This window comes from Ochotona curzoniae, unplaced genomic scaffold (genome assembly GCF_017591425.1).
Source record: "Ochotona curzoniae isolate NIBS_2020 unplaced genomic scaffold, NIBS_Ocur_1.0 scaffold_3835, whole genome shotgun sequence".
NCBI classification, from domain to species: Eukaryota; Metazoa; Chordata; class Mammalia; order Lagomorpha; family Ochotonidae; genus Ochotona; species Ochotona curzoniae.
The window spans coordinates 14,993,590-15,003,317 of NW_024467114.1; the positions used below are offsets into that span (position 1 = coordinate 14,993,590).

At 36.7% G+C, this 9,728-nt stretch overlaps 1 non-coding gene across 1 annotated transcript; it reads left to right on the top strand.

Moving 5' to 3' along the window:
• Positions 1 to 237: 237 nt before the first annotated feature.
• On the top strand, positions 238 to 340 carry LOC121145973. Its single transcript, XR_005882130.1, has one exon. It is a non-coding gene; the product is annotated as a small nucleolar RNA U13 (small nucleolar RNA).
• Positions 341 to 9,728: the final 9,388 nt, after the last annotated feature.

The following is a 9,728-nucleotide window of genomic DNA, read 5'->3' on the forward strand; positions in this document are numbered from 1 at the left end:
ACTGTGGACAAGCCTCCATGTTTCTTTTGTGATTAGATGTCAGATATAAAACAAATAAATAATGTTGCAGGAAGATATGCAAGGGAATCTGTCATCACCTTTCAAACTCATAGAAATCATACTTAAATTTTCACCTGGTGGTACCAATATTTAAATCATAATATACCCTGCAATATAATGAATATTTTCTTATTTAAAATATAGTGATCCAGATAGCAAATAATAATTTTGAAGCCAATTCTTACATGGTTCATAAGTATGATGCTTAAATTTTCACATTATTGCACAAATGTATCTCCTTCAAATATGGTTAACACATTGGCATATTACCCATCTGATGTGAAGTCAAAACATCATTAGCACACACATGGTCTAAAGGGGAGGAAACAGGTCAAAGATTCAAACTAGAATTCACTTTTTAATATTTGAGAAGGAGGTCTACTTTCTTAATTAACACTCCTTTAAGAGCTTGTAAGTTTGAGTAATGAAAGCAAAACAAACACCAACTACACACTCAATAAACAGAAAGTAAGCAGTCTCTTGAGGGCTGAAAGTCACAACACTGATTAGAAAGCAGAGGAGGATAAACCGGACAAAGACAGGCAGATGCCATGGCAGAGCAGAATTCACTTCATCCTGGTTTAATAGTGATGCTGATAAAAAGCAAAGAGCATAAATTCTCTACTTTCCTAAGTCATGGATGCCCTGCTGTTGAAACCAATTCCAAATATATTATTAAAATATGGCACTATTAATTGAAAAGAAATTAACAAAGTATGAGTTCCTTACAGAAAAAAAAAGAGATTACTTATAATTAATTATACTCAGACTGACACATATACGGTAATGAACTGAGAATGTGCATGTGAACATTTTAGCTAGCAGTGACCATTTCAATTAACACAAATTTCTTTCTTCATGGCAACAAACAAATACAATCAATCTACTTTCTATGTGATGATCAGTTTCTTGACTGCAAAGACAGAAAAAAGGGGCAATACAATAAAATAGTTCTTTACCAAGTATATCTACCAAGAAAGTATAACACTGATAGGAAGAAAAATTAAGCCCCATATTTTTGTGTTCAAGAAATATAGAATACTATGTCCAAATAAACTGAACTTTGATGGGTGAGAACCAACCAGTCAGCACCAGGTCAGCAGGCACTCTCCACGGGGAAATTCTTCACAAGAACTACTTGCCATGCACCATCTTACTCCACAGTCATCACCCAGAAAAGATAGAAGAACTGTAAAATACTACCACATTTGGTAAAATACTAGCCACACATTTATTATTCATTCAATAAAATTATTATTTATTTTAAAAACCTGGGACATCTGTGCTTGAAGCATCAAGTTGGTAAATGTGCTATAGGTTGATCCTCAGGTTATCAGCTTGGCCAGGAATGTGGAGGTCTAGGAACTCACCCAGGAAGGAGTTTTTAAAAAACTCAGGATGTATGTTCTGGAATGTTCTTGAGGCACCGAGTTTGTGAAATAAGAAGATAGTTGACAATGCCACTTAGTAACTCAGGAGTGTTAAACCTTACCTGTAATATTTAACCATTATAAACACATATAGATTTGCAAACCTTAATCCAAACAACAAAAACCTGACATTTTCTGAGCATCAGATAATTTCATACCTAACCTCATAATATGTATCAAAACACAGAAACACTAAAACATAAAAAACAAAATTAGCTCAACTTATGTTTGCAGCGTAAATGTGAAATCTGAATTTCATGCTTATACTTGGGTTCCATCTCAAAGACATCTCATTATGTATATAAACCAGGAATACTTCAGCTCCTAAATATTTCAAGTAGCAAACAGTCTATCTGTCTGTGGTTACTTAAACATATTTGAAATTGGCCAATGGCAAATATACAGACACAGAACTGAAGAGGGGCCTACGACTGATACGACACGGCTGAGGAGCTATCAAACCAGGAACAACAGCAGCAAAGATGAAACAGCTATGATGTACAGTGCGAGGAAAGGCACTGCTATTTGTATCAAATAACTTTAAAGAGGTCAGTTAATAAAACAAGAGAAAATACATGTTTTTGTGGAAGATGGTGTCTATAAATAAAGCAGATTACATTATATTAAAGAAAAAATTTCACTGGGCAAAATAGGGAAGAAAGACAATATTCAAAGCTATGGCAACTGGAAAGGAAGGATATTATGTACTCAATTTGAGCTGAACTCCACTCACAGTCTGAGAGATTTTTAAAGCTGTATTTGGGGTCCAAGGAGATCTTTGAAAACATCTGGTTGCTAATTGAGTTTATCAGAAAAACAAGTAAACTTCCTCCTATCTTTAGGATAGGAAGCCATTTTATATCCTGAAACATGAGCCCACCAATCTTAGGTTTCTACCCCAGAAAGCAATTGGGTCCAGCTTCCATACAACCTCCTTGATGATTTTATTTCAAATGAATGGTCTGAGATCTTTGTGAAAACCCTGATCTCAACAGTGTTGATACACATAGCCGCAGCAATTTAAGAGCTGAGCTGGGTGAATCTTGGGCCACCTGTGCTTACCATTGGCTTTACTCAAAGCAAAAGTAAACTTTTCCCTTTATCTTCAGGAAATGAGATGTTTTCATAGCCTGAATCATGTGCCACTTGAAGGCGTGTCAACTTGGTAACATAAAATTGCCAATGGAGGGCTCATTTATAACACAGGCAGTGAAGTGAATACAAATCAGGGCAATCTCCATGCACTGCCCCTTACCTGCCAAAAAACAAACAAACAAACAAAAAAAAAAACAAAAAACACTTTACTTACTTAAAAGGGAAACGGAGGTGGGAAGAGAAAAGGAGTGAGAGGGAGAGAAAGAGAACTGTTCTTTGTAAGTTCACCCCCAAATGTATGCAACAGCTAGGGGTGGGCCACCATGAAGCCAGGAGCCAGGACCTCCTACTGGATCACACACGTGGGTAGAAGGGGCTCATATATTTGAACCATCATCTGCTGCTTTTCAGGCACATTAGCCAGTTGTTGGATTGGAAGCACGCAGCAGCCAGTACTTAAACAGGTGTTCCAGACAGACTTGGAGGCATCTCAAGCAGATGCTGCACCCTACAATGTTCAGCCCAGGAGTCAAGCATCTAAAATCAGTCCCATTCCCATTGAGAAAGAACTAGCCTTTTTCTTTTCTTTTCTTTTTTTTTTTTTTTTTTTTGGTAGACATGGTGAGGACTAAATAGCCAAGGCAATCGCTCTTGCACCACTTCAATTTGAAGGATAGCTGAAGGAAACAGGGTGAGAGATGCAGAAAGGAAAGGAAATATGGACAGCAAGAGGGGTATTTTCAGGAAACTTTTTGAAGGAGTCTCAGGATAAGTTGGAAGGCAGCCAGAATGTGCCAGTCACTTGGTGGATGTACAAACCCCTAGATAAGGCTATCAGGAGCATTGGTCTTCCTTGGAACTGTATCACTCAGAGCTGGGACTGCCCGGATGTGGTCTCCAGGACTCATATAATATGTCGACAGAATGAATTTGCAATATGCATAGTCAATAATTCTCAAACAGAAATGAACATGGGCAAACTTCCTCTTCCTTTAAAGCAGTGTGTGGCATCCTTTCTTAACAGAGAGCAGTATCAAGAATTTGTAGAAATCAATCCTGCCTGGAAAAAAAATCTTCTTTGGTAAATCAATTAAAAAGGATCTTTCTAAAATGCATATTGGCTCACTCACTTCCCATTAAATGTATCTGATGTTTTCCATTGTGGATGGGAAGATTTTCCAGATTCTCTGTCTACTTCATAATCCGGTTCTGTCAACCCTCTGCACTTTGCAAATGGAGCCACATACTCCTCCTCAGGAGGAGGATCCACATCAGGATAGAGGAACTGCCTCTCCATGTGTTCCAAGAGCAAAGCAAAAGTTCTCATGTGTCAGTCCCAATCATCCTGAATGATAAGTCACAAAACTACAGGCCACACAGCAGCCCTGTCTTGTCTATAAGAGGCAGAATGCGCTGATTCTTTCCAATATTTGTCCTGTGCATTGTGCTTGGATGTGCAGGAAATGAATGAATAGACAGATGACTATTTAAGATAGGGTACTTATAATTCTTAATTAGAGAGTAGAATAATTTCTCTAATATTTATATTCTATAGGTTTTGAATAAAAGGTTATGTGTCACCAAGCAAATGTTCAGAAATCCTCAGATAGCAAATGAAGTCCAAATTCCTTTTGGCTTTTATCTTAAATATTCCATCATACAAATAAAAATCCCACTGTGTTTTAATCAAACTCAATTGCTGTCATCTCAGGCTAACCTTCTAAACCATTTCCTTTCCCTTATTTAAAGAAAACCTGGCCAAAGGACTTTAAGGTTAATGAGTATGTAATTAAATGAGATACAATATCATTGTATTAACTCTGATTATCACTGATTAATTCTCAGGAATAATGTATCTTTATCAGTATGAACATATACACATGGATGGATGTACATATAAAGTCCAAACTGCAGCAATCCAAAGCCAATAGATTTAAAAATTTCAGTTGGAAACAAATATAGTCATCTTCGGTAATTTTTGAGTCAACTGATTAACACAATCAATTTACTTCACACTTACCTCTTCCTGCTGAGACCAATCCACACCACTCCACCCCTTTTGCCAAGTGACATTCTCAAATGATCAAAAATAAAGCCTGGGGCTAAATCTGTGTATTTCAATCAAAAGTCCGTTTCTCTTGAAAATGACCCAAAACTTAAATTCGTGCTTATCTGCCTAGAAGGCAGTTCTATATATAGTTTTGGATAGCATGGATGTCTATTATCAAACATCTGTTTCAAGTCTTTCTTCTTTATTGTACTTACTCCATCTAATTGCATTATCTTGGTAAACAGAAGGGGGAAAAGGCAATTTAAAATGACATCTATCTGAATCAGTTCCAAGCTAATGAGCTTTTCTCCCTCCTCAAAAATGTAAAAACAGATGTTTTTGTTACTCTCCCCTCATACTACATATCTTTTTATTATAGAATCAATTTGTCTAATCTTTTCCATTTTATGCTTTTCACCATTGCTGCCACTTTCAAACTTATACATAAGTGGTCTTAAACATTTCCTCTTGCAATTTTTATGTTTTAACCACCATTAACTTTCAGAGTTTATATTCTCTGATGTGGAAGTAAGAAGATAAAGACATGCCCTTCACTCAATGGACCCAGAATTTGCAGCGCCAGCACTAAGAACTGGGTAGTAGGCTGCACAAACAAAAATAATCTCTGATGAGATTCACAGTGTGACACAAGATGACAGCACTCAACTTGTTTCTTTATCTGGAAGATGAAGGAGTCATACCAGGTGACGTGACACCTCAGTTCTATAGGGCCTAGCATCAAGAATGACTTTTAACCATTTTTTTGTGAGTATAAAAATTAAATACAGCCAAAAGAGAAGGGGAATACTAAGTAAAGATCAAAGAAATCCAAGAAAGACGGTGATCACAATGCTAGAGAGAAATGAATTGAAATTGTCACTAGTAGTAAGTACTGCCCAGTCACTTTTCACACTTCCACAATGTTCTACTTCACATGGATTTTCAAATAACTTGTTATCACTGGCAGTCTTACCATGAAAGTAAGACAGACATGTGTCTTTCTCTTTTATGAATTAAAAAAAAAATCAAGGTTAAGGAAGAGTAGAAAGGTCAAGGATAAAACAAATAGGAAAATCTAAATCATAAAGTATTTTACTCTGCGGTTGTGATCATGATAAGCACAGACTTCAGTCTGGAGTGCTGGGTTCGAATCTGTGATCACTGGGTGTTGACTGGCACTTTGATTACCCTGGCCTCAGGTTACTCACCTACAAAATACAAATCCTGACAAAAGATCCAATAGCTGGTTACATGTAAAACACTAAGACAGCTGCGTGACATTCAATGTTAGTGACAGCACATGGACAAGGCAGCCACACCTTCACTGCCTCAGTTTCCCTTCACTCTACATGATCCGTAGGGAACTGAGGAGTCAAGGGAGTATGTACAAAGAATGCTCAAGGAGAAGAGTGTGACAACTTAAGGACACAAATGACGAGTGTAAGACCCACTGTCTGAGTGTTAAACCCTTGTCTAGACAGTCTTCTTAAAGAACAGTGCAAAAGGAGAGATCCACTCCCAGGGACTTCTGCTTGAAGACAGCGTCGTACAAAGTCATCACATGTGAGGTTAGGGCCAACCTAAGAAATTGTGCCACTCTAAGCATGTAAGCTAATTACCTTTCATCTGAAGGCACAAGTAGCTCATACAATAACATCTAGTTAGATTATTTTTTCAAATTATTATAACTAGAACTGACAGAGTAATTTCTTTCAATTTGTTGTTCTCACTGTCCTTTATTTTGCTGTTGTTGCAGGATTTCCTTTCACTGCACTTCACTAAATTTGTTTTATTTTAGACCACTGAAGCTACAATTATTATCCTGGCACAGTCCACTAGAAAATTTTTTATAGAGAAAACCATCACAGTAGGAAGTATATAGGAAGTATATAGAATTTAAATGGTTAATATTCATCATATTCATATAGCCTTCATGAAATGTAATTAAAACACAAATTTCTTGAAGCCTTAATAGAAGACCTTCATTGTAGTATAAGCATATATACTTGAAAATCAGAATGAAAAATAAGCTTATTTTGGTAAAAAAAAAAAAAAAAAGAAAAAAGTTGAAATACATGCTTAGCTTTTCCAAAAATACACATTTACCATGAACTTGTAGAACATTTCCCCCTTTTAGAATAAGGACCTGGCATGTGATAGGAATTTAACAAACCTTTGCAGCATGAAAAATGAATGTCTCAACTAAATGCAATTTTCAGCACTACATTTGCATTAGAATATAGTTTACTTTTATTTTCAGAAGTTCCTTTTTGTAATTTTAATTTATGAAACTCGTATTTACCTAAGCAAATGTATCTGTCTTACACTGATCCTGTGTTACCATGTGCATTCTAAAGTTCTTGGACAATGGGGAAGATCATTCATTCATATAAAACTATAAACACGAATTTTATTTTAAGCTTAGTAGTTACAAATTCTAAAGTTTTATAGTAATTATTTGACTAATTTTCTGACAAGATTAACCAAGGGCATTTATATTCAGAATACATGAGCATTCATTATAGCCCTCAAACAACTCACTTCCTATCTCTGTTCCTAAATCTCTGCTTCAGTCTCAATAAGTCTCTTCAGTCTTGCTTTTTAAATAAGATTTATTTATTTTTATTAGAGAGCAAAATTTATAGAAAGAAGGAAAGACAGGGAGAAAGATCTTTCATCTACTGGTTCACTCCCCAAATGTCTGCAACGGCCTGAGCTGATCCAAAGCCAGGAGCCAGGGATCTCTTCCGGGTTTCCCACATGGGTGTGCAGGGTCCCAAAGACTTGGGCTATCCTCTGCTACTTTTCCAAGCTAGAAGCAGGGACCTGGATCAGAAGTGGAGCAGCCAGGATACCAACTGGTGTTCATATGGGATACCAGCACTTGAAGGTGAAGGATTAGCCTACCGAGCTGTACAGCACTGGCCTCAATTTAAATTAAAGTAATTACACTTTTTCTGGTCACATTCCTTCCATTGGTCTGCCTTCCAGCCCTGCTTACTCCTCTCCTTTCCTATGAGTGGCTGAAGACAGTATCGAAACCTGAATTGTAAGTCGCCTCTTTGAATCACCCATTGCCCTGTGTGCTTCCCGTCTGAAATTCAACTGGACTCCCTGGATCCATAGTTTTTGCAACTGCAGATTCAACCCACCACAGGTTGAAAACAGGGCAAGATAACTACTGTGTAAGTTCCTGCCTTCTAAGCAATAAGTCTATACACTACTAACATATTGTCTACATTTTAGGTGATATAAGTAATTCAGAGATGACTCCAAGTGTACAGAAAGATATATATATATATATATATATATAGATAGATAGATAGATAGATATAGGCTAAATGCAAACAGTACGCTATTTTATGTAAGGGCCTTCAGCACCACAGGAGGGCAGCACTGGGGCTCCAGATACCAAACAGGACCGCACACATCCATATACTGGAGATTTCTTTTCTTTTGAAATGTATCTTTTTTAACAAGAACCTAAACTAAAAATTGAGAACAATAGAGAAAAAACAATTTTCCTCCTACACAAGGAAAAACGATAAAATATTTCCAATAAAATACTTAAAAATCTATATTAAGACAAAACTTCGTCTTTAATTATAAAATTTGACTGTTTACAAGTAAGCCATCTTACTTTGGTAAAATAAAATACAAATAAAGGAACCTACCTTAAAATCTTATTTTCAAGGTCCTCTAACCTATAAATATACAGAAAATCACTATGTCAATCAAACAACATTCTCTGTAATTCATGGTGTAAATCAATTCAGATAATATCCAATATCACCTTTCAGTTTCTCATCTTTGTCATGAATTTAGCTATAATGGTAGCGAGAGATCAATGCAAACGACAGAGGAAACCCCCAGTTTTGTCTCACCTGAGAGAATAATTTTCATGTGGACAAACTGGTAAGCAAATCAAGATTTATCAAGACAGAAATCAACTGTCATAATAATCATAAGGGGGACTCAGAGAGAGGAAAATCCGAGAAAATGTTCCAAGTGATGTCTTTTAGACACAATTCTAGTGAGCAGAATAACAGCTAACGATCACCCTAGGGTCGGGGAGGGAGAAGATAAAACCCATCTAAAGGCCAGAACAGTAGTTCTATCAAGCTTGCTCATCATAAAACAAAAGCCATTAGGGGCTGACACCACAGCTCAACAGGCTAATCCTCCACCTTCAAGCGCAAGTACCCCATACTGACACTCACGCATGTCCTGGCTGCTCCACTTCCCATTCAGCTCAGTACTTAGGGGATGGGAAAGCAATAGAGGAGGCCCAAAGTCTTGGGAGACCCAGAAGAAGTTTCTGGCTCCTGGCTACGGATCAGCTCAGCTGCTACTGTTGTACCCATTTGGGACATGAACCAGCAGATGGAAGATCTCTCAATAAATCTGCTTTTCAAATAAATATAAATAAATCTTTTAAAATGAAAAGCTACCAGAAGCATATGATGGAATAATTTCTTTATGTTTTCATGATAGACCTGGGAACTAAGAAGGTTGGGAAGGCACTTCTGTCTTGCTAAAAGCAGCTTCTTGCACACTTTTAAGGAGAACCCCCCTTTTCTCATTCCAACAGCGACACGGGCTAACTATGAGCCCTTCTGTCACAATAATGTTCTAGGAATACTTGAATACTTGATTTCAGACACTAGGCGTGTCTGAAATCGCTGCCTGGTAATGTTACTTGCTTTTAACTAAGCTGAACCACGTGGCTGACATTTCAGAAGAAAGTTTTCATAGGGTTAGATTGAATTTGAAATGATAAATTGAATAAAATGTCACAAACTCATTATGAAAACTACCTTGTGGAATTAAACTGCAATACAATTGGAAAGTCTGATCTTTCTTAGTATTTATGCCTCATATTTGTTCTCATATACAAGAACAATTTCAATAACTAATCCATACATCTGCAATGCATATTAATTCCAAAAGATTCTAAAAAGAATACTGAGTAAATTTTTAACCAGTCATTAAAATGAGTAGAACAACAACTAAATGTTTCTCATTGGAACCAGTTTCTATAATACGCTAAGTATTAGTGATACAAAATCTACCAAATATAAATACACAGGAAT